This window comes from Oryctolagus cuniculus, chromosome 8, assembly GCF_964237555.1.
Source record: "Oryctolagus cuniculus chromosome 8, mOryCun1.1, whole genome shotgun sequence".
Lineage (NCBI taxonomy): Eukaryota > Metazoa > Chordata > Mammalia > Lagomorpha > Leporidae > Oryctolagus > Oryctolagus cuniculus.
Genome location: NC_091439.1, coordinates 13,017,096 through 13,040,895, shown reverse-complemented (window position 1 = coordinate 13,040,895; position 23,800 = coordinate 13,017,096). Strand labels below are relative to the sequence as shown.

The 23,800-nt window shown below is 41.6% G+C and overlaps 1 protein-coding gene across 5 annotated transcripts in view; it reads left to right on the top strand.

The window, feature by feature from the left end:
• FHIP1A (FHF complex subunit HOOK interacting protein 1A) overlaps window positions 1-23,800 on the top strand; it is a 307,224-nt gene that overhangs the window by 161,408 nt on the left and 122,016 nt on the right. For 4 of the 5 annotated variants that reach the window (XM_051819359.2, XM_008267334.4, XM_017347298.3 and 1 more), the window contains exon 3: window positions 8,669-8,773. The exons of the other annotated variant lie outside the window; for it this stretch is intronic. The gene's annotated coding sequence lies outside the window, so the exon portion shown is untranslated. The remainder of the gene's footprint in view (window positions 1-8,668; window positions 8,774-23,800) is intronic. 5 annotated transcript variants of the gene reach the window in all.

The window sequence follows — 23,800 nt, the reverse complement described above, 5'->3', positions numbered from 1 at the left end:
GCCTTAGATTTCTCATCTATAGATTTGGTGTAATGATAGTTCTTCCTTTATAGACTTGTGATATGTGAGTTGTATATGTATCTGACACATAGTAAGAATTTAACAAAAGGGTGAACTATTATTATGTTGCCTAAAATGATCTCATAATAATTATGTTTGCTCTTAGATTCTGCTTACTATGTGTCAGGAGGATACTGTCCTCAAACTCTTTCTTGTATGAATTTAGCCCTCAGGAAAACTGTATGAGAAAAGAATTGCCACCACTTCCATTTTTTTTTTTTAATTTATTTGACAGAGTTATAGATAGAGAGACAGAGAGAAAGGTCTTCCTTCCATTGGTTTACTCCCCAAATGACCGCTATGGCTGGTGCCTTGTGGCCGGCGTGCTGCGCTGATCCGAAGCCAGGAGCCAGGTGCTTCCTCCTGGTCTCCCATGCGGGTGCAGGGCCCAAGCACTTGGGCCATTCTCCACTGCCTTCCCGGGCCACAGCAGAGAGCTGGACTGGAAGAGAAGCAACCAGGATTAGAACCCAGTGCCCATATGGGATACCGGCGCCACAGGCGGAGGATTAGCCAAGTGAGCCATGGCTGGCCCTTAAGTATTATTTTAAATCACCATTATAATGGATGCAAATAATTTAGTTGCTTATTCAGTTTGTCTATGGTGGACATATTCCAGTTTTTTTAAAAAATGATTGTAAACATTTCTACAATGAAATGTATCAATGACCATGGCCTTAAAAAGACTTTTGGTATGTTTTCAAAAGATTTGTATGAATTTATTGCTTCTCTGTAGTAGGGAACTCCAGGGTGTTTCACAGTATTTGATGACTGCTAAAATTTTCATAACTTTTGCTAATGTGGTAGATGATACAGGGCAAAGATCGTGGCTCAAATTTCATTGTACCTAAAGTTCTTAGAATGAAAATGCCTGGCAGTCCATGAGTAGTTATTTTGTTGATATTGAATGGCAATTTGATGGACTGCATAGCATTGTAGGATTTAGAAACTAAAGGAAGGAGACTGTGAATCATTTAATATAGCCCCATGTTTTGAAGATAAAGAGAGTGAGACGCAAGGAACTTAAGCAACTTGTCCAGGTTCATAGAGCTGTTCAGAAGTAGAGTGAGTATTAGGTTTTCAGTTTTCAAACTCATTTATTTTTTATTATGTCACATTGTTTCTCCTTTGCCTTAGTCAATCCACATTCCTCCCTCTGGCTTCACTCACAGTGAGACATAGCCAGCCAGATTTGGTGGTGTATGAGGCTACTTCAAAATGTTCATGAAGAAATGGAATTAAAAGATAAATTTATTTTGTTGCAAAAAAAAAAAACTACTTTGAAATCCATGCAGTTTTGTAATATATATTTCCCACAGATTCTTTGAAGATGCTTCATATGCATGGATATCAAAATTATTTTGTACTAAAATAAATTTATCCTTTAGTTGCATTTCCCATTAAGTGTTTACCCCATTGTATAGCTTATGACCATAGAACAAAATAATGTTTCCAACTCTTTGGGGCTAAAGTAAAGGAATTCTGGTTAACTTAATCATTCCATCCAGCTTTCACCATTTGATTCTTCCTTTGCACTCTTATAGTTCCCAGGTGCCAGTGTTTAACTCTGATTGCATGGAAAGCGTGTGATGGTCTGAAATATGGCCTGTCCTTCACAGACAGAGGCCTCAGATCCCATGAGCTAGTTCAGTACCTTGCGCTAACAGGTTCCTTACTAGTATGTCTTCATGTGGTCGTTACAGTGTCTGACTGTGTGGCCTTATTTTACCATGGTTTTGAGAAGAGATTTAGTGCAAGTTAATCCCTGAAAGCTGACTCATCTTTGCTTAATCTTGCCCCTGTAACTAGTTCTCTGAACCAGCGGTTTTTAAAGAAAAAAATTTATTTACTTATTTATTTGAAAGGCAGGGTAAGAGAGAGAAATGGAGAAACCGAATGAGAGAAGAGGGAGCGAGACAAACAGACATCAATCTTCTGTCTGTTGCTTTACTTTCCAAATGGTTGCAGCAGCTGGGGCTGGGCCAGCCTAAAGCCAGGAACCTACAACTCCTTCTAGGTCTCCCATGTGGGTGCAGGGACCCAAGCACTTGGGTCATCCTCTGTTGCTTTCCCAGGCACATTAGCTGAGAGTTGGATCAGAAGTGGGCATCCAAGACTTGAACAGGCACCCATATGGATGTTGGTGGCTTAATCTGCTGTGCTACAACTCTGGCCCCTGAATGATCATTTTAGCACAGACCTTTCCTACAGATTCCAAAGTGTGGAAGTCCTCACTGTACTTAATTATCTTTGCATTTCCCTAAAGAGCACTTGATTTCCGAGGGAGGTCTGGGTAGCATGGGTTATTATTTCTGTATATCAATAATGTGGAATGAGTTCATCTTTTTTGGTATTGTTGTGATTAAGCCATAAAAATGGTTAGAAGTTCCAAGACTGGGAGCACATGTTAAACCTGTATCTCACCTTTATTGCCAATAAGGTTGACTAAACTTACAAAGGCAAAATATTTCCTTCTTATTCTTAGTCTCAGAATAATCTGCATTTATCACCTCTCCCATGCTTAACAAGCAGCAAAAGATATTATAAATTGATTATAAGAATTATCTTGGGGAATTAAAATTTCCTGATAAAAATACAGTCAAAAAGGAAACCAGCTTTGAAAAACCTCTTGCCTTTAGGGAGAGGTTAATGCCTTAATACTATTCAGTATGCTTTTGGATGAGAAGCTTAGAAAAGGAACTTCTTGAAGATAATTATCTCTAATAGCTATCCCATTTGTCTTTTGGGAATACATTACAATTGTTTAAACATCATGGAAATGATAGATAAAACTGGGCTTAAATTTTTGGCACACCAACCCTCTTGCCCTCTCCTTTGCTTATTCATTTGATAAATCACTCAAGTATTTCTAAAGGGCCTGTTATGTGACAGGCATTGTATAAGTAGATGCTGCAGTGAACAAAAGCATAGTTTGTCTTCATAGAGTTTGTAGTTTTATGGGGCAAAAAAAAAAAAATAAAGGGTTTTTCTGAGGATGCTTGCCAGTGATGGAGACGTCTAAGCTGAGAGCTGAAGAGTACCAAGCAATCTTACTCAGGACTGAGGAATATGCCAGCCACGATGTGTTCTGGAAATGCCACCAGGGAGTGGTGATTCAGTCCTGGGCTTGCCTGCTAATAGGAATACACACATTCTGTGTTAACAAAGGGAGACCATGAAAACATTCAGGTTTAATGAGAGTCTTTGTCTCAAAACCAAAAACCTTTTGCAGCTGTTTTAGAGCCTAGACTTTATTTCTTTGCATACTGAGGATTCAAGAGCCAGGGGAATATTCTAAGTTTCAGGTTCCAGTGGCAAAGACATTCTCTTTGGTGCACGCTTCATCAGTGCAGGTAGATACCTCTGCCTTGCTGCTTCTCCCTTCAGTAGAAACTTGGGTGGCATTTCTCCAGGATGGCAATTCTGGTTACGGACTTCTCTCAGAAGCCCTGGGAGAGTAGTGTGACATGCTTTTGTGCAGTGGTGCCATTGATTGGCTATGTTTGTATCTTGTTCCCTAAAGAGTTGTCCTTAAGGACTGTAGGCCATCAGTTGTAACCTGTATATGTGAGAAATGGCTGAAGTACCTGCAGATACAGTGGAATCTGAGAGGATTTTTCTCTGAAATAGCTGAAACACATTTCTCTACTTCAGTGTGTAAATGGCAGTTCCAAGAGAAGAGCTGCTTTTGGAACAGCCCTCACAGACTCGCAGAACGCTAAGGCTCAAGCTCCAAGATCATCTAGTCCAGTGTTCTTTGAACTTTCTTGGACACTCTCCCCCCTCCCCCCCTCAACAAAATCTTTTCTGGAAATCTATGATATAAATCTGATAAAAGTCATGAATTGACACCCTTAGAGAGTTTTAATATTCATTATTTTCTAAATGCCTGAAGCACTGCTTCTCCCCAAAGTTCTTAGATTCTGGTAGGCACAGATGGAAAAAGTAGTCAATAGCAATCAATAGCTCACTTTTATGAGTGGTTGTAATGAGACAGACACTGTGCTGAGCCCTTACCCTGAGTGCCACATTTAATATCCCCTGTAGCCCCATGAGGTAGGCACCATTATGATCATCTCTTCTTTATAGATGAGGCATTGAGCTTGGAGAGGCTTAATGTCCTGCCCAGGTCCCAAAGCTCGTGTTGGAGCTCGTGCTTGTACCTGGGTCTCCTTGGCTAACCAGCCAGTGCCCTTAATTACTAATCTGGTGGCATCTCATTCTCCCATGCCACAGGTCAGTGCCAGCATCTGGACTGGGTAACAGGAATTCTGAATCCAGGTCCAGTGTTCTTGTGCTGTGGTTTTTTTTTTTTTTTAATAAGAGTTTTTTTTTTTTTTTTTTTTTTTTTTTTTTTTTTTTTTTGACAGGCAGAGTGGATAGTGAGAGAGAGAGACAGAGAGAAAGGTCTTCCTTTTGCTGTTGGTTCACCTTCCAATGGCCGCTGCGGCCGGCGCACCACGCTGATCCGATGGCAGGAGCCAGGTACTTAACCTGGTCTCCCATGGGGTGCAGGGCCCAAATTCTTGGGCCATCCTCCACTGCACTCCTGGGCCACAGCAGGGAGCTGGCCTGGAAGAGGGACAACCGGGACAGAATCCGGCGCCCCGACCGGGACTAGAACCTGGTGTGCCGGCACCGCAAGGCGGAGGATTAGCCTAGTGAGCCGCGGCGCCGGCCCTTGTGCTATGCTTTAATGACAACTGTTTTGGAAGTACCAGAGAGAGATTTAATAGTTTAGCTAGTTTCCAGGAACACAGTTTTTTCTCTCTCTCTCTCTCTTATTTTATAAATGTATCTTTTAATTCCACTTTTTTACAAGTTTTTTTTTTTTTAAGGTTTTATTTATTTATTTGAAAGGGTTACAGAGTGGGAGAGGCAGAGGCAGAGAGAAATAGAGACGTCTTCCCTCTGCTAGTTTACTCCCCACATGGCTGCAATGGGCTGGACCAGGCTGAAGCCAGGAGCTAGGAGTCTCATCCAGATCTCCCACATGGAAACAGGGCCATCTTCTGCTTTCCCAGGCCACCAGAGGCTTGAAATATTTTTGAAAAGGGTTTAGCATTTATTTAAGATTTATTTATTTATTTGAAAGGCAAAGTTAGAAATAAAGACAGGGAGAGAGGTCTTCCACCCGCTGGTTCGCTCCCCAGATGGCCACATTGGCTGGAGCTGGGCCATGCTGAAGCCAGGAGCCTGGAGCTTCATCGGAGTCTCCCACGAGGTGGAGATATCCAAGCACTTGGACCACTCTCTGCTGCTTTCCCAGGTACATTAGCAGGGAGCTGGGTGGAAAGTGGAGGAGCCAGGACTCAAACTGGTACCTTTGGGGATATGCCACAACAGTGGCCCCTGAAAAGAATTTATTTTTGCAAGAAAAAGTGAGAGTCTGGGTTAACTTATTTTTCTTGTTATCCTATTTATGATACTTGTTTATTTTAAAGTTATCAAGGTGACCCAACAGTCTAACAGGAAGAAGAAATACTTTTTAAATGATAATGACAGTACACAGAGCATTTCTACTTTGTATAACACAAAATGTTGCCTTTTTGGGACCAGTGATGTGGCACAGCAGGTTAAGTCATTGCCTGTGATGGCAGCATTCCATATGGGTGCTGGATCGTGTCCCTGCTGGTCCACTTCCAGTCCAGCCCACTGATAAAGTGCATGAGAAAGCAGTGGAAGATGGCCCAAGTCCTTGGGCCCTTCCACCTACATGGGAGACCTGGATGGAGTTCCAGGTTCCTATCTTTAGCCTGGCCCAGCCCTGGCCATTTGGGGAATGAACCAGTGGATGAAGATCTCTTTCTCCCTGATTCACCCTCTCTCTGTAATTTTTTCGAACAAAATAAATCTTTTTAAAAAATCAATCTTTATTGTTAATTCTTAAGACTGATTTGGGAGTTATTTAGCACTGTAAAAATCTGAATGTTGTAAAATTTTGTTTGAGCTTATCGAAGCAGCCTTGGTTTGTTTTTGTTTGCCTAGCAAAGGTGATGATCATGTTGGAAGAGTTGTACCAGGTAGTAGAATTCTTGTTCTTCTTAAGGAACTACATTTTTCTTTCAAAGTATCTTTAATAATCTTAAACATATCATTTCTTAGCTGACTGTTAGTGGTGGTACTTGCTGCTTGTTACCCTGGAATGCAGATTCTGAGGGCACTGTTTGCATGTGGGAGTTAGGGTGTGCTGACTCAGCACCTCTGGAGGAGAGTGGGAGCAGGGCTGGACAGAGGTGAGGGTGGGCTGCCATCAAATTTGCCTCAAGACCTGGACTGCCCCTATAGGGAACTCTGGATCTGGGGTGTCCCATCAGCATGTCCAGAGTTGGAGTAGGGGGTCATGTTTTTTTCTTAGACATAGGTATGGGTTGCTCTCAAGAGCAGGTTATAATCTCAGGCAAAACTGCTACCTTCAGTACAGATCAGTTGCTGAGGAGAACAGTCAGCCAGCAGTACTCCCAGTGGCAGGAAGAATACATCTTTCAGCTCTGGAGGGATTAGCAGAACATCTCCGCATCCATTAAGGGTGCTGTTAACTCTTGAAATTCAGTGAAAGGGTAAGGCAATGTGGAAAGATCTTCAGATAATCTCTTGTGATGAATAAAGCCTTAAAGTAGATGCATAGTTGTACAAAAGGTAATCTGTTTTCCCCATGTCTCTGTGTATGTGCGCGCGTGTGTGTGTGTTAAGAAAGTTTGGTACATAACCCTGTAAAAAGAGAACCACTTTACTTATACAATTTACTTGGTTCTTAATGTGATTTATTCTAGTATTAAATTCCAAACCTGGCTAAGTCACAGATCCTTAAAATTGCACACCCAGATATGTGCTTTTTATTATAATTATCTAAGGAAAAGTCTGTGATCATAATGCATAGAGTGTACGTGCATGGTCTGTAGAAGTTTTATAAAACCGGGAGTCAACCCCTTTCTTAGCATAAGGTGATAAATTGGAATATATTAAATGGTTAATGTTTAGTGGATTTTTTTTCATTCTTACTAGCAGAATAATCAGTTTTGTTCATCTTTGTCATAAGTATTGGAGTTATTAACCAACTGGATTTCATTCACACAGCTAGCTCTTACTTAAGGAAATACAGTATCTAAAGTGGCTAAAACCTCATATTTTCTAGACTGATACGTTGTGGCCATAGTAGCAACTAGTTAACCAGTGGTTATTGCCTCATCAAGCCATTATTTTGCCCTGTCAATCTTTTAATCTTCCTAACAGTTGGATTTGGGATAGGTACAAATTCTGGCAGCACTCTTCTATTGACCTTATGGCAAAACAAAGCAGCAAACAAATGGAAATGTTTAATTTCGGGCTGGAATGTAGGGAATCACATTATGTTTTTATTAACAAAATTCTCATTTGCTTAGATGAATTGCTTCCTTCTGTCACTCTCAGATGTATGTTTATACAAACATGGGGTTTGTTGAAGGAGCCTCTCCTTCATGAAGCCATTGCTAATCCTTACCATGATGATGACTTCACATCAATTCCTTCTCCCTGCCATCCAGTTCCTTTGGACCCTTGGAGGTGGCAGCCCTTCTCCCTGGTGGCTGTTTATTACTTGCTGACATCTGCTGACAGTGAACTGCCTCTGCCCTGTGTCCTGCCATTGGGTTTTATTTTCATATCCCCCATTGCACATCTTGGGCACTTGAGTTAAGTGCTTATTGAGTCAACCCATGAGTAATGCAGGATATGATCACTGCCTTCAATGAGACCTGGATTTGGTTCTGAAATAACTACAGAATAAAGCAGAATTCTGTGATATCACCATAGAGAAAAAAAAGAGTTAAATCAAGAGGTTCAGAAAAGAAAGATGTCAGTAGGCAGGTTTAAAGCAGTACTCAGTAGGTATGTACTTCAGCATAATGTTTTTGATCTCAAAGGTTTTGAGATGCTGATATTTTTGCTAAATTATATTGTTCATGTTGTTTTGACTCTGAATTTTAACCCCTTCTACTTTTAATGATAATTTGTTCTCTGAACCATATAAGTGACAGTGATGTGCGCAGGGACAGGAATAGCTCTTTTAGTCTGAGCAAGTGGAATTATATGTGGGAGTGTGTGTTAAGCATACCTAGTTCCCTTTGACATTTTTGGAACCATTTGTTGATTACGTATTCACTTCTGTGTAAGCAGTAATATGCAGTAATTCTGAGTATGTTGGCTTAATGTGCCTGGTTGTGTTTAGTATGTACAGATAATTTGAACATTTTTGCTTCTTAAAAACTTTCATTATACAGTCATTCTGTTTAACGACTTTGAAAAGATTCTTTTTTCCAGAGAAAAGACCCAGACTAGAATTAATTATTTTTTAATCACATTTTTGAGGATAGCAGGTTCTGCTTTGTGATTCTTCCCCCAGTCACATAAGCTAGATTTAGGAGAGGAATCATGAGGGGATCTGTTCAGATAGTTACTTGTTTGATTCCCCTAGAGGCACTGGCTCTTTGATCTTCTACTGGTGTAGCTCCTCTGATCTTTTATTCTGTAAAGTGTTTGTGTCTCTGTATGATGGATGTTTCACTGACCCAAGTAAATGGAAGAAAATTTTCTCCAGCCCTTAAATGTATTGCTTTCCTTGTTCTTTCAGAAAACACACTTTTCTTGGATAAGAACATTTTAAAGGCATCTGGTATCAAATCAACAGTATTGTGGCCTTTAATGGGATTTGAGGCATTGAGAAGTGGTTTGATTGGTAAGATTCCATTTTTGTTTCTTTCTCCTTGACCGTATCCCCTCACACAACAACAGAAACAACTTTCCCACTCCTCTACCTCCTGTTATTTTTTGAAACAGGAATTATCTCATTTCATTGAATTCATCGTTCTTCTTCAGTTTTTATTGTTACGTTCCCATTTTTCTGGTGAAAGAGAGGGAAAAACCCTCAAGTAAATTAAATTATAAAGGAAATAGTCAAGTTAAACAAGATGAACTGAGGTTTTGAAACTGAATCTAAGAATTGTCTTGATGTTGTAGATAGTCTGATAGTCTGTCTAATCCATGATTCAGAAACATATTAGTCATGTGATAGGCTGTTGATTTGACTAATTATGCTGAAGTCTGGCTGGCTGACTGCATTGCTCAGGTGAGCTAGTGATTTTGTTCAAATCAACGAGTAATTATGGTTTTTTGCAGGCAAAAAATATAGAATATTGATTCTGTTAAACTAAAATGTTATTGTGATATAATTATATAAAATATTTAATTCTAGCACAACAATCCTTTTACCTTTTTCTTTTTAAAAAAGATTGATTTTATTTATTTGGAATAGAGTGACAGAGAGGAGACAGGGAGAAAGAGAGAATTCCATTTGCTCATTCACTCCCCAAATGACTGCAGTCTCCCCAAATGACGGTCTTCCACAAGCATAGCAGAGGCCCAAGAACTTAGACCATCTCCTGCTATCTTCCCAGGCACATTAGCAGGGAGCTAGATTGGAAGTGGAGCATTTGGAATTGGAACCCATGCTCTAATATGGCATGCTAATATCATTAGCAAGTGGTAGCCTGACTACAATGCTTGGCTCCTATTTACCTTTTTCTTTTTTTTTTTTTTTTTTTTTTCTTTTTTTTTTTTTGACAGGCAGAGTGGATAGTGAGAGAGAGAGACAGAGAGAAAGGTCTTCCTTTGCCGTTGGTTCACCCTCCAATGGCCGCCGCGGCCGGCGCGCCGCGCTGATCCGATGGCAGGAGCCAGGAGCCAGGTGCTTTTCCTGGTCTCCCATGGGGTGCAGGGCCCAAGCACCTGGGCCATCCTCCACTGCACTCCCTGGCCACAGCAGAGGGCTGGCCTGGAAGAGGGGCAACCGGGACAGAATCCGGTGCCCCGACCGGGACTAGAACCCGGTGTGCCGGCGCCGCTAGGCGGAGGATTAGCCTATTGAGCCGCGGCGCCGGCCGTACCTTTTTCTAATTCTAAAGCTTAAATTCTCAGAACACATGGTAGAAAAGGTTGTGGAAACTTTTTTGGAGAGAAAAATTTTCTTCTCTCAATAAACAGTTTATAAACATCATCAGAAGAATATTTAGTGCTAAGGTAAAAACTCATATTTTAAATGCATTTAATTATAATGGTCATATTTTTGGAAGCCCTCAGAACTAAACATGGTCAGATTTAAAGTCAAAGTTCTTTTTACATTTTTCATAGAAAGAACCTGGAAATGAGCAATCTGTACATCAGAGCTCGATATTGCCACTAATATCACTTCTGGTTTATTAAATATTAAATAATAGTGTGATCAGATCTACCTGAAAGCCAAATGCTTAAACTTGTTTGGTTCCTATTCTGTCTTCATCCTTTCCCTTACCTTTGAAAAATCTTTCCACAGAGTATGGTGTTTATTATAGAATTTCTAACTGGCAATGTTTATATGCAGTATTTGTGGGTATAAATTTAAAGTATTTTAATAGCAGATATGTTTGTGTAATTGAAAAAAATCCACCTTCAATTTTACTTGAGTTGTCTCCTGGATGGTTTACCTGAATTAGAGTTCTTATGAAAGCAGGAATATGATTGATCTGGAACTTTGTGCAGACTTTAATATGTAATTAATGTTTGTGCAGTTCCTTCAGGGCAGTTATTCTGAAGAAAGTTCTAATGTTGTTTAGTCATTTCATTGTATATATCCTTGACCTTCCCCTTCTTCCCCCAAAACAAATCAGAGGTTGTGGGGGGGGGGGGAGGACAGTCATTTATAACGTTCAGATAATTTCGAGTTTATTCCTGAGGAATTGTAGAACACATCTGCTGTCTTCTTTCTTGGTCCCAGTTTCCACCTGCCTCTTATAATATGGGTATTTCACTGTGATGAAAGTAGTTCTTGCATTTGAAGACATGCATTGTTTTTATGTAGTCTGTCCCCAAATGCCTACTGCTTTATTAGATTCTCAGCTGTTTTTTCAGCTTAATAAGTATGTTGATTTTCAGTGAGCGCCTTACTAAGGGATGTTCAGTAGTAATTTTGGGTATTTTCATGTCTTGCCTAATGAACTAATGTTAGAATATAATCCCTAGATAAGTTGTAGTTCCTCTGTAATAGTATTGGGTCAGATGGTCAATTTTTGATGCTTCCTTAGGGTATAAAATGGAGGGGAATTATTAGGAGTATAGGTGTTAATATTATAGTTTGTAAAATTATTTTTTCATGAAAAAGGAAGTACCCAGGTTCCTCTTTTGCTTCCATTTAGTCTTCACAACTCCTTTGATTTTAGAAGTTAATTTAACTTTAAAGCAGGGTGTTTTGCTAGGGAAATAGGAACTCTTTTCTATTCTTGCTCATTGTTTTCTACCTGAAGCACCAACTCTAGAGAATTAGTGCCAAATGCAAAATTTTTCTGAAGGAAAACTTAATTTGGAACACTATCTTTGATTTTTTTTTCTTTCTTGTTTTTACTTTCTCTTTTTTTTTTTTTCCTCCTCTGTACGAAAGACACACATGTTAATTTAGTGGAGAATAGTTTTAATTAAAGAAGCTTAAATAGCCTGAAACTATGCAAGTCTGTGTTAGCCACTCTAGAGGCAAGTGTAGATGAATTGAAGCAGAATATGGGAGAATTGTGATCTAACGCTTGCTTCTGGATTAATGCCTTCCACCCCATGAGGGCAGCCGCTCTGCAGGTCTGCTTCGGGGAGTGGCAGTCATCCAGTCAATGAGCCATCCCTGCTGTGACAGAGGAATTGTTATTGCAAGTCATGTCAGTGCTTCCTTTTATTTCTTGGAAGAGTAGTGTGGTAACCTAAATTCTGGATCCCCAACCAGAAATTAGAACCTGTTACCCTTTGTTAATTGCAAATTCCACAGGGTGTTTCCATTGTAGGGTCTTTGAAAAGGCAGCAGTCAGTGATTAACATTTACCTCTGAGTGCAGAGCCGGACTTGAATGAGTGTGTGCGTGTGCTGCAGCATGTGTGTCTAGGTATAGTGGGAGAGAGAATGTACCCTTCCATAAGATACAACACTGCTCCATTCATGGGAACCAGCATTCAGCCCCTTGCCAGACAGTGTTTCAGATTTCCACAGAATAAGGCGGATGGCTCAATGAAAGCAGCAAAACTCTCAGATCTGTTTATGAGGGCATTATTTTTTTTATAGATTTATTTATTTTACTTGGAAGTCACATTTACACAGAGGGAGGAGAGGCAGAGAGAGAGAGAGATCTTCCATCCGCTGGTTCACTCCCCAGATGGTCACAATGGCTGGAGCTGTGCTGATCCGAAGCCAGGAGCCAGGAACTTCCTCCAGGTCTCCCACGTTGGTGGAGGGGCCCAAGGACTTGGGCCATCTTCCACTGCTTTCCTAGGCCACAGCAGAGAGCTGTATCAGAAGCGGAGCAGCCGGGTCTCTAACCGGCTCCCATATGCAGGCTGCGGCTTTACCCGCTATGCCACAGCACAGGCCCCAGAGCAAATCTTAATATGAAAGAACAGGTATTGTAGAAGTGGGAAAAAAATCTTGTAGCAAAAGCCAAGCAAAGAGTTTTGGTAAATGGTGGTGGAGCTGCTCAAATCCAGTAAATTGCAGTACAGGATGCTTTCTTTGGATTTGAGAAAAAATTTTTTAAAGAATTTATTTATTTATTTATTTGAGAGGTAGAGTTACAGACAGAGAGATCTTCCATCCACTGGTTTACTCCCCAAATGGCCGCAGTATCCAGGGCTGGACCCATCTGAAGCCGGGAGCTGGAATCTTCTAGGTCTCCCACGTGGTGCTGGAGCCTAAGTATTTGGGCCATCTCCATCTTCCACTGCTTTCCCAGGCCATAGCAGGGCTGGATTGGAAGAGGAGCAGCTGGGACACGAATTGTGCCCATGTAGGATGCCAGTACTGCAGGTGGCGGCTTAACCTACTGCACCACAGCGCTGGCCCTGATTTGAGGAATCTTCATAGTGACCTGCACTTACTTTGATTTTTTTTTTTTTTCCAAAAAAGAGAGGTCCTTGGAAAAAACTGTTGTGAACCTATGGGACATAGATGTCTTGGAGGAACTTCAGGGTTTCAGAGACTACCTTTGGAGAACCACCAACCTAGACTTACAAAACATTTGGCAGATTGTTGACTTGACAGATTTCTGGAGCTGTGAACCCTATAGACTGAAGATAAATTGCATACATTTAATTCAATGAATATTATTACACAATAATATTAAAATGATCTTAAAAATGTTCTTTAAAAGTAAGACTATCACTTCAGAATTCTTTACACTTTCTTGACATGTCATTTTCATCAATATTTATTTCATTGGAAGTTAACTACTTGTAGAACTACAGTTGTAGTTGGTTTTGCTTTGTGTGTTTTGTATTAAATATGTTTCAGGGCCGGCGCTGTGGCTCACTTGGTTGGTTAATCCTCTGCCTGCAGCACCGGCATCCCATATGGGCGCCGGGTTCTAGTCCCAGTTGCTCCTCTTCCAGTCCAGCTCTCTGCTGTGGCCCGGGAAGGCAGTGGAGGATGGCCCAAGTGCTTGGGCCTCTGCACCAGCATGGGAGACCAGGAAGAAGTACCTGGCTCCTGGCTTCAGATAGGCACAGCACTGACTTTAGTGGCCATTTGGGGAGTGAACCAACGGAAGGAAGACCTTTCTCTCTGTCTGTCTCTCTTAACTGTCTATAACTCTACCCATCAAATAAATTAAAAAAAACTACGTTTCAAGAAGTTTGAGGTCATTATTACTGAGTCAAATAGCATACTGTAATAAGCTACCCTTCTAACCTCATGCCAATCTGTCTGTAATCACCCTGCAGGTCTTTTCATTTTGAGGCTAGGAAAAAACTTCATATAGGAGGGTACTTCAAAAGGTTCTGAACAAATGGAATCAAAAGATCAATTTATTTTGGTGCAAAAAATTTGGGATCAGTGCATTTGAAGGGACCTCAGTAAGGTCATGAAAATGCATTTGTAAAAGTATGTATGAATTTCAAAAATTAAAAGCTTTCCCATTTTTCCAAGAACTTTTTGAAGTATCCTTGTTATTGCTATACTTGGGTACTTTTCCTATTGCATAGGATTTCCACTCTGCCCACCTTTTTGTTAAAAAATGTTTTTGCTAAGTTGTATCTAAACATGGTAGTAAATTCAATAAATGAGAACAGTGCACTGTGAAAATAAGTCTCTCCTACTCAGCTATCCCCTGGCTATCCAGTGCCCCTGTGCTGATGCAACTGGCTTAGAGTTGTGCATCCTCACAGAGATCCTCTGTGCTTTTACAAGCATATGAGTAGCACATTGCCTTTCTTTCTTACACAAATGCTGGCATCCTATCCTTGCTATTCTCTCTCTCTCTCTCTCTCTCTCTCTCTCTCTCTCTATATATATATATATATATATATATATATCCTGGCAGGCATTTCATATTAGGACCTTAGAGCTGTCCCTTATTTTTTTTTTCTCTTTCTTTTTAACTGTGACAAAGTATTCTATTATATGAAAGTGCCATCGTTTTTATAACCAGACCATTTTTGAGGGGTGGGTAATGACTTTCCAACTGTTTACTACTTAAATAATGCTGCAAAGGTTACCACTGTAGTTAGAGAGGCACAGTAGTTAAGAGAATGTGTCTAGGGTCTGACTGGACAGTCTGAGTCAGACCCTAGCATATCTGTGTGACCTTGACAATTTACTTTACCTCTTTTTTTGGTAACAGAATGTTTTGTTGTTACGCAAGTCATAAAATTTCACAAGTGTCTCTTCAGTAATATCTTTAGAATTTGAACTGGTTGTTAGTCTGTTTTGGGACTCTAAAGGAATGCATCTTTAAAGTGGCTTTTAAACTTTTATAAAGGAGAGCAATTGATATACCTAGCTTCTTGAATAGCCTTAAATTTAGTCTAGAAAAAAAATTCCAAGTATGAATTTGAGTATTAATATTTTTTTCTTTCTCCATGCACTCTACATACCAGTTAGCTGCATGACATTTGAGTATGATGGTATAAAACATGGGATTATTTTATGGCATTATTAATAGTGATCTCTAATCTTATTACTGTTTTGAAGCATGCATTTATCAAAGCCTGTGGGGAGCAATCCGGACTGGACTAAGTTACTCGAATTAGGACTTATTCTATGCATCTGCTCTCCCACAATATGGCGCTGGGAGAGAAGTAAACAGCTTCCGCACAGCTGCCTCCAGTTCAACCAATTAACTGTAGGACTTGCTCCTGATTGGAGAGCAGCGTACTCAGCCGAGTTGGGATTGGCGGAGGAGGACTATAAAGGAGGAGAGAGACGGCATGCACCGGGAACATCTATGGGGAACATCTAAGGGAACCCGTGCAGCCCCCAGAGAGCCGGCCGGCGGTGTGCCGCTCCCCTGCGGAAGTGGGGAATGCGGCCAGGGGGAACTGCCCTTCCACGGAGGTGGAAGGGATAGTAGCCAACCCGGGAAGAACCAGCAGCAAACCCGGGGAGGGCCGAGCAGACAGAAAGAACAGCGCAGGGTCCTGTGTTGCTCCTCCACGAAGAGGGGGAGCGACATAATGGTGCCGTGACTCGGATAGGAAACCTAGCTCGGATTAGGAAACCTAGGACGGATATGAAACTTAGGAGGGAAGAAACGGGAAGAACTGGGAAAATATCGGAGAGAGAGACTAGCAAACAACCTAGGGAAAATATCGGAAAGAGACTAGCAAACAGCCTAGGGAAAAGCCGGACGAAAAAGGAGCCGGAAGAAGTTATTGAAAGCCTAGGCATAGATTCGGATACGGACTGTGGGAAAGAAGTTAGGGTCGAAAGCGAAAGTGAAAGCTAGAACAAACAGACTCGGATGCAGACTGTGGGGAGAGGCCAGGAGAAATGAGGGAGGAATATCGTTGGAGGAAAGCTTGGGGAAACATACCGGGTAGAGAAAAATGTTAGGGAAATTGAAGCCGCGGGGGGCAGGCCGAGGCGGATACGAAAGCCACTTTGGGATTCTCAAGTTAGCCCGGGAATAGGGGGCGAAAAGTTAAAACCAGAAGCTGAGACGCAAGCCAGATTGGGATCCGTCTGATTAGCCCGGGGAGCAAAGGACGGGAAGCCAGACCGTGGGGCGGAGACGTACGCTGGGTTGAATTCGCCAGGCTAGCCCGGGGAACTTAGATTGAATCCTAGTGGCGGAGACGCAAGCTACGCTGTGTTACTCGCGGAAGCCGCCGCGTGCAGAGAGAGCACGGGGCGTGAATAGATAGGGAACGCTGGCGTAGGCCGTGGTTCAGACGCGAAAGGGTTAAGCGTGGAGACCGCGGACCGCGCAAAGCCGGGAAGCCGCGCAGAGAGGCGCGCGGGCTGAAGCGGCGCAGAGCCGGGAACCCGCCGGCGGGGCGAGGTGCCGGAAAGCCACAGGGATAAGAGAAACAGAAGTTTGGAAGTGAAGTAAAAGAGAAATAGGAATGTTGGCAGACAGAAGTAAAATGGGAGAAATAGAAATGCCCGGAGATAGAGAAATAGAGAAAAATAAGGCCTCCCCTCAACATGCCAATTAGAAGGCTTGGATTCGGTCTGCCTAATCAAGTGAGGCGATGAGCACCTGCGGGCAGCTAGCAGCTTATGCGCTGCAGGTCACCGAAGACAGGCACGAATTAACATCAGTAAGGCTTCCCCACAATACAACAATATTAAGCTTGGATTCGGTCTGCCTGATTTAAGGCGGTAAGCGCCAGCAAAGCTCGACCAGAGTATGAGCTGCAGGTCACCGAAGATAGGCACGAACCAACACTAATAAGTCTCCCCCACAATAAGGCAATGAGAAGGCTTGGATTCGGTTTGCCTGATAGGTTTTGTAAGCCCCTGCGGGCAGAGCAGAGCATGCGCTGCAGGGCACCGAACACAGGCATGCATCAGCGCCTAAAAACCTCCTCACAATGGCGAAGAGAGGACCCGGATTCGGTTTTCCTGATTGATAGGACTTGTAAGAGCCTGTGGCAACTCTAGCAAGTAGAGCAGAGTGTGTTCCGCGGGACACCGAAGACAGGCGCATATCAACGCTAAAAAATAAAAAGAAAGGGGGATCTGTGGGGAGCAATCCGGACTGGACTAAGTTACTCGAATTAGGACTTATTCTATGCATCTGCTCTCCCACAATATGGCGCTGGGAGAGAAGTAAACAGCTTCCGCACAGCTGCCTCCAGTTCAACCAATTAACTGTAGGACTTGCTCCTGATTGGAGAGCAGCGTACTCAGCCGAGTTGGGATTGGCGGAGGAGGACTATAAAGGAGGAGAGAGACGGCATGCACCGGGAACATCTATGGGGAACATCTAAGGGAACCCGTGCAGCCCCCAGAGAGCCGGCCGGCGGTGTGCCGCTCCCCTGCGGAAGTGGGGAATGCGGCCAGGGGGAACTGCCCTTCCACGGAGGTGGAAGGGATAGTAGCCAACCCGGGAAGAACCAGCAGCAAACCCGGGGAGGGCCGAGCAGACAGAAAGAACAGCGCAGGGTCCTGTGTTGCTCCTCCACGAAGAGGGGGAGCGACAAAAGCCTAAAATCTTTGGACTGTGTGGATTGAAAGAATTTTCTTTGTGCACACTGCGTTAACTGGTGACTTACAGATTGGTGGAAATAAAGAAGAAAGTGCTATACTGAAATGATGAACATTGAACAATGGATGAGCCGAGTCAAAGTATGGCAAGTTTGAGGGAGGCTTAGGACAAGGTCCTGGAGATTCAAGGGTTATTAGATGTTTGCTTTATTTTTCACAGCCTAGCATTGCTGTGTGACATTATGGTGAGAGAGAAAAGGAAACTGGGCCAGAGGATTAGCACACAAGGAGGATTTAGGTTTAATAGGATTTTATTAGGCTCTAAGAAAGAGGTAGTCTGAGGTAGTTTGACCCCAAGTGACCTTCCCCACCCCCATTGCTATTAGTTATAATTGAGGGCACAAGGTTTGCTTCTCCAGGTGTTTCCAATATTTGAAGAGTCTTCACCCTTAGATGGAATTTTACATGATAAGTGCATTTACAGTAATAGACTTTCTATGTATTTAGTAACAGCCAATGCAGGACATTCCAACATGCATTTTAAAACAATGAGTTTCTATTGGCAGTTCCTCAGGAAAGAAAAAAAGAAAAAAAAAAAACTGAACCAACCAAGGAATTACATTTGAAATGGTTGATTCCTGTGCAATAGGCTCCCTAAGTGATATATGCTTTGATAGTAAAAATAATACAGATAGTCTCATTTACAGCTATAATTCTTATAAAGACTTTTATATGACTGTTATCCTTCTTTAATGATTATTTGATTGCAATCCCCAATTAGCATAGCAGTCACAGTAAAGTAGTAAAATAATGACTTTTGAGCTACAAAAGATCTAAAAAGTCATAATTTAGCCCTAATTACTTACATAAGCAGGTTCTAGATACAGAACCTTGTTTTTTTACTTACATCTCCATGGCTTTTTGGAGCTGGAACTATAGTCTGGGAGAGGTAGGGTAAAGGGGCTGTCTCCTCATCAAAGCTCAAGTTCCTGAGTTGGGACTTTAAATTTTTAGATTTCCAAGCTTAGAAAACTGTGCCATAAGCTCTTAGCCTTTACTTGTTGTTTCCTGCTTTAAATATACCTAAACTCTCTGAACATTTCCATAAACCAACCATGGACATACAAGTTAGGATGAAGAAGGCAAGGTGAAAAGCAGGCCCTCCATGTTTTCCCATCAAGTTCACAGTGTGACTTCTGATTTTGGTAACTCAGTTTGAAAAACCTAGACTTTGCTTCTCTTTTACCACTAGGGCTCTCCTACCTGAGTTATTAACCTCATTTTCTTTTGCTCCATCAAAATTATTTTTGTTTTCTCTTCAAATTAAACACATTCACTGGAGGGCTCTGTTCTCTTAAGCCTGCAAAGCGACCACTTTTCCTTTAATAAAAAATAAAAAAATGTTCCCTTGGTTCTGTTTCCCCTTGGGGTAGCTATCCCATTTGTTTCCCTCTGGGAAAGTAATTTTCAGAGGATATTGTATTTAAATAGATAAGGAGTTGAAGGATGATATGAAATAATATGTAACTAAATGCCACAATATTTGCAATTCAAGTTAAAATAGAGGGATTTATTAAAATATAACTTTTTTTTTTTTTTAGTAAAAATGTGATTTTTGACACATTTATACCTTTCTAAAGTATTTTAACTTTCTGGGATCAGAAATTAGATAAAATGTCTGGGAATGAGACTGAAGAAATTTTTACATCAGAAAAAGATGTGTTGTTGATGACTAGAATCTAAACTTTTATGATTATCTGTGGTATGTTTTATAATTTTTTAATGTGAGAGCATATGCTTATACTTTTTCCTAGTCAAATAAAAGATGTATATGCCCTTTCAAAAAAGGGATAATAAAAATATATGTGATTCTATGTCAGTTATTTCTGTTTTCAACAATACTTAAGAAAATTTTTTTTCTTATTGATGGGAATAAAATATTTTTATATTTTATATTATAAAGTATAACTGTGGAAAGTCAGTAATTGGAAATAATATGGTTAATTCTGTCTTTTCAGTGTGGAATTTGTGCTAAAATATCAGGCTGTTACACATGTGTTTTAAAGATTGATTTTATTTATTTGAAAGACAGAGTTACAGAGAGAGGTAGAGACAGAGAGAGAGAGGTCTTCTATCCACTGATTAACTAGAGAGAAAGAGAGAGAGAGAGGTCTTCTATCGACTGATTAACGAGAGAGAGAGAGGTCTTCCATCCACTGATTAACTCCCTAGTTGGCCGCAATGGCTGGAACTGCGCTGATCTGGAGCCAGGAGCCAGGAGCTTCTTGCAGGTCTTCCACATGGGTGTAGGTACCCAAGGAGTTGGGCCATCTTCTACTGTTTTCCCAGGCCACAGCAGAGAGCTGGATCGAAAGAGGAGCAGCTGGGACTAGAACCGGCGCCCATATGGGATGCCAACAATGAAGGTCGTGAATTTACCAACTATGCCACAGCACCAGCCCCTACACATGTGTTTTTTTTTTTTTTTTAACTTTTATTTAGTAAATATAAATTTCCAAAGTACAGTTTATGGATTACAATGGCTTCTCCCCCCCCATAACTTCCCTCCCACCTGCAACCCTCCCATCTCCCTCTCCCATTCCATTCACATCAGGATTTATTTTCAATTATTTTTATAGACAGAAGATCAATTTAGTATATATTAAGCAAAGATTTCATCAGTTTGCCCCCACACAGAACACAAAGTGCAAATTACTGTTTGAGCACTAGTCATAGCATTAATTCACATGGAACTACACATTAAGGACAGAGATCTTACATGAGGAGTAAGTGCACAGTGATTCCTGTTGTTGACTTAACAAATTGACACTCTTGATTAAGGCATCAGCAATCTCTCCAGGCTCTAGTCATGAGTTGCCAAGGCCATGGAAGCTCCCTGAGCTCGCTGACTTTGTTTGATCTTATTTCAACAAGGCAATAGTCAAAGTGGAAGTTCTATCCTCCCTTCAGAGAAAGGTACCTCCTTCTTTGATGACCCATTCTTTCTACTGGGATCTCACTTGCAGAGATCTTTCATTTAGGTGTTTTTTTTTTTTTTTTTTTTCCAGAGTGTTTTGGCTTTCCATGCCTAAAATACTCTCATGGGCTCTTCAGCCAGATCCAAATGCCTTAAGGGCTGATTCTGAGGCCAGAGTGCTGTTTAGGACATCTGCCATTCTATGAGTCTGCTGTGTATCTTGCTTCCCATGTTGGATAATTCTCTCCCTTTTTAATTCTATCAGTTAGTATTAGCAGACACTAGTCTTGTTTATGTGATCCCTTTGACTCTTAGACCTATCATTATGATCTATTGTGAGCAGAAATTGATCACTTGGACTAGTGAGATGGCGTTGGTACATGAAACCTTGATAGGATTGTATTGGAACCCCCTGGCACATTTCTAACTTCACCACTTAGGGCAAGTCAGCTTGAGCATGTCCCAAATTGTACATCTCTTCCCTCTCTTATTCCCACTCTTATGTTTAACAGGGATCACTTTTCAGTTAACTTTAAACACCTAAGAATAATTGTGTGTTATTTATAGAGTCCAAGCAATAGTATTAAGTAGAACAAAAAAAAAATACTAAGAGGGATAAAGTATTAAGTTGTTCATCAACAGTCAGGACAAGGTCTGATCAAGTCACTTTTTCTCATAGCGTCCATTTCACTTCATCAGATTTCCTTTTTGGTGTTTGGTTAGTTGTCACCGATCAGGGAGATCAGTTTAGCATACATTAAGTAAAGATTTCAACAGTTTGCTCCCACACAGAAACATAAAGTGAAAAATACTGTTTGAGTACTAGTTATAGCATTAAATCTCAATGTACAGCACACTAAGGACAGAGATCCTACATGAGGAGTAAGTGCATAGTGACTCCTGTTGTTGACTTAACAAATTGACACTCTTGTTTATGGCATCAGTAATCACCCTAGGCTCTTGTCATGAGCTGCCAAGGCTATGGAAGCCCCCTGAGTTCACCGACTCTGATCATATTTAGACAAGGTCGTAGTCAAAAGTGGAAGTTCTCTCCTCCCTTCAGAGAAAGGTACCTCCTTCTTTGATGACCCATTCTTTCCACTGGGATCTCACTCGCGGAGATCTTTCATTTAGTTTTTTTTTTTTTCCCCAGAGTGTCTTGGCTTTCCATGCCTAAAATACTCTCATGGGATTTTCAGCTGGATCCGCATGTCTTAAGGGCTGATTCTGAGGCCAGAGTGCTGTTTAGGACATCTGCCATTCTATGGGTCTGCTGTGTATCTCACTTCCCATGTTGGATCGTTCTCTCCCTTTTTTTATTCTATCAGCTAGTATTTGCAGACGCTATTCTTGTTTATGTGATCCCTTTGGTTCTTAGTCCTATCATTATGATCAGTTGTGAACAGAAATTGATCACTGGGACTAGTGAGATGGCATTGGTACATGCCACCTTGATGGGATTGAATTGGAATCCCCTGGTATGTTTCTAACTCTACCGTTTGAGGTAAGTCAGCTTGAGCATGTCCTGAATTGCACATCTCTTCCCTCTCTCATTCCCACTCTTATATTTAACAGCGATCACTTTTCAGTTAAGTTTCAGCACTTAAGAAGAATTGTGTATTGATTACAGTATTCAACCAAAAGTATTAAGTAGAACAAACAAAAAAAATACTAAGAGGGATAACGTATTAAGTTGTTCATCAACAGTCAGGGCAAGGGCTGATCAAGTCGCCGTTTCTCATAGTGTTCATTTCACTTTAACAGGTTTCCTTTTTGGTGCTCAGTTAGTTGTCACCTATCAGGGAGAACATGTGGTATTTGGGATTGGCTTATTTCACTCACATAATGTTTTCCAAATTCCTAACAGGGATCACTTTTCAGTTAAATTTAAACACCTAAGAATAATTGAGTGTTAATTACAGAGTTCAACCAATGGTACTAGAACCAAAAAAATACTAAAATGGATAAAATTTTACATTGTACATGAACAGTCAGGACAAGAGCTGATCAAGTCACTGTTAAGAATTAATTATTTATTAGAGAAAGAAAATGCTACCATTTGCTGATTTGCTTCTCAAATGTCCACAGTGGTTGGGACTGGGCTAGGATGAAGTCAAGAACCAGGAACGCAACCTAGGTCTACTTTGTGGTGTCAGGAACCCAATTACTTGAGGCATCCCTGCTGCCTCTCAGGGTCTGTATTAGTAGGAAGCTGGAGTCACAAGCTGGAGCCAGGAATTGACCAGCCATTTTGTGATGCAGGCGTCTTAACTTCTAGGCCAAATGCCTGCCTCCTCTTTGTTTTATATTGCCAGTGTTTTAATATCTAACATGGGAAAAAGAGAAAGAGTAGAAACATTGAACTTTCTGGTCTTTGTGTTAGGCAGTGTTCTCATTTTTAGAATCTTCTGGCATAGTTTTGCCTTCTCAGACTTACTGTGTTTGACTTGCCTCATCATCCTTTTCCTCTCAAGTTTTCTTTCTATTGCAGTTTCTGTGGTCATGACACATTGATTCTTCCAGCATCTGTCTCAGATGTATGATTAGAAAACCACAAACCAAGTGGGATACACTTTTCTTAGAAAAGATGTAGATTCTTGGGGGAGGGGTTGCAGGGTGGGGAGCACTGTGGTGCAGCGGGTTAACGCCCTGGCCTGAAGCGCCATTATCCCACATGGGCGCTGGTTCAAGTCCTGGCTGCCCCTCTTCCGATCCAGCTCTTTGCTATGGCCTGGGAAAGCAGTAGAAGATGGCCCAACTCCTTGGGCCCCTGCACCCGCGTGGGAGACCTGGAAGAAGCTCCTGGCTCCTGGCTTCAAATCAGCGCAGCTCTCGCCGTTGTGGCCAACTGGGGAGTGAACCTTCGGATGGAGGTCCCCCCCACCCCTTTTTCTCTCTCTGCCTCTCCTCTCTCTGTGTAACTTTGACTTTCAAATAAATAAAATAAATCTTTAGAAAAACAAAAAAGAAATGATGTAGGTTCCTAAAGTGAATAGGACCAGGGAGTATTGCCATCAGAAAGGAATATATGGATTCCTAGAAAAAACAATTGGAGCTCAGAGATCTTCATTTTTTCCATCAAAAGTAAGTAGTAAGGAGCCGGCGCCACGGCTCACTAGGCTAATCCTCCGCCTTGCGGGGCAGGCACACTGGGTTCTAGTCCCGGTCGGGGCGCCGGATTCTGTCCCGGTTGCCCCTCTTCCAGGCCAGCTCTCTGCTGTGGCCAGGGAGTGCAATGGAGGGTGGCCCAAGTGCTTGGGCCCTGCACCCCATGGGAGACCAGGAGAAGCACCTGGC